We start from the raw sequence: 1,730 nt of genomic DNA, 5'->3' as shown, positions 1-1,730 counted from the left end.
CAGTGGTAATGGGTGGATCTCACCTTCTGCTCTCTGTTCCGAGGCCGTTCATTTCTTCCTGCAGCACCTTTATTTGCTCCGTGAGGACAGATGCTCTTTGCAGAGTCACATCTGGGTGCAGCTACAGCACGAGTTGGAGGGATTTGAGGCTTGGTCTCGAGGTGGATCACTGTGTCCTCACAACACGTGCCGTGCTTCTTCCCTGGGCCAAACATTCCTGTTAGACTTTGGATCAAACTCCATGCTCAAGGCATTTCTGAGCATCTTGTATTCCAATCATAGATGCAAAATATCTATAAAATTGAGGGAATGAAGAGAAAGCTTTAAGAACATGTAAGATGTGAAGAAATAAAAAGAATAGATCACTTTTGTTTTCTCGGATCTTCTAAGCTATTTGCTTAGTTTAGGGCTGTAGGCTGAATAACCTAATGTAAAATACAAATTTATCGTGTGTGTGTGTGTGTGTGTGTGTGTGTTTGTGTGTGTGAGAGAGAGAGGGGGGAGGGGAGAGAGGGAGGGAGAGAGAGAGGGAGGAAGGGAGAGAGAGGGAAAGAGAGAAAGAGAGAGAGTGAGAGAGAGAGAGAGAGAGAGAGAGAACATGAAGTTTAATGCGTAGAAAGGCAGGTAGGATGATAGACAAGTTAGCTTTAGAAGGGGAACGTGATAAAATATACTATATAAAAATATAAATAAGAAAAACCTCCCTAGACGGGATTTAAAAAGAAGATTATTATTAAATGCTAATGAATCACATCAAGTCTTAAAAGAGGAACAGGCTACGCCAATTCCTACAGTGGTTTGCAAGTATACACAATAGGTTAGATTCTGTGTATGAGAGAAATCATACAGTTTTTATCCTTCTGAGTCTGAATGACTTCTTAATATTACATATTCTAAGTCCAGTTGTTTTTCTGAAAACTTTTTTTTACTTTTATTTAAAGCTAAGTAATATTCTATTGTATGTACGCACCAGTATTTCATTATCCATTCATCTATCTATGGACATCTAAGTTGGTCACATTTCTCTGCTATAGAAAATACAGGAGTAACACAAACAGGGTCCTATGGAGGAATATGGGGTTCTCTGGATATATGCCCCCAAGTGAAATAGCTGGGTAATATGATAGTTCTATTTTTCCTTTTTGGGAAACCTCCAAGCTGATTGGCATAAAGGCTGTATTAATTTCTGCTTTCACCAGCAGTAAAAAGGGCTCTATTTCCCTCCTACATCCTTCTCTGCATTCATCGTCAATCTTAATGGCAGCCATTTTGATTGAAGTAATATCTCCAAGGAGGCTATTTTCGTTTTTCACTGATGACTGTCAATGTTTATAAAAACAAACAAAACAAAACAAAAACAACAACAACAACAGCTATTTGGCTATTTGTGCTTCTTCTTTTGAAAAAATTTCCAGCCCATTTACTGATTGCCAATTTTATTTCTTGGGTATTTAATTTCTGAAGTTCTTCATAAATTCTGCATATCAGTTCCTTATCTCGGATGGCTGATACACACTTTCCCTTATTCTGTGGGCTGTCTGTGTGCTCTGCTGATATCTCTCTTGTCTGTGCAGACTTTCCCGACTCCATGGACCCTCACTGACTGATACTTGAGGCTTGTTCCTGTGCTGTTGAAGTTCCTTTCTGAAAGTTCTTACCCACCCTACTCCAAAGTCCTACAACCTTTTTCCTGTGTCCTGCTAGCGTTCCCAGGTCTTAAATTGTGGTCT

This window comes from Rattus norvegicus, chromosome 18 (assembly GCF_021556685.1).
Source record: "Rattus norvegicus strain SHRSP/BbbUtx chromosome 18, alternate assembly SHRSP_T2T, whole genome shotgun sequence".
In the NCBI taxonomy this organism is placed as follows: domain Eukaryota; kingdom Metazoa; phylum Chordata; class Mammalia; order Rodentia; family Muridae; genus Rattus; species Rattus norvegicus.
The sequence above is the reverse complement of the archived record's forward strand: the minus strand, read 5'-3'. Positions refer to the sequence as shown.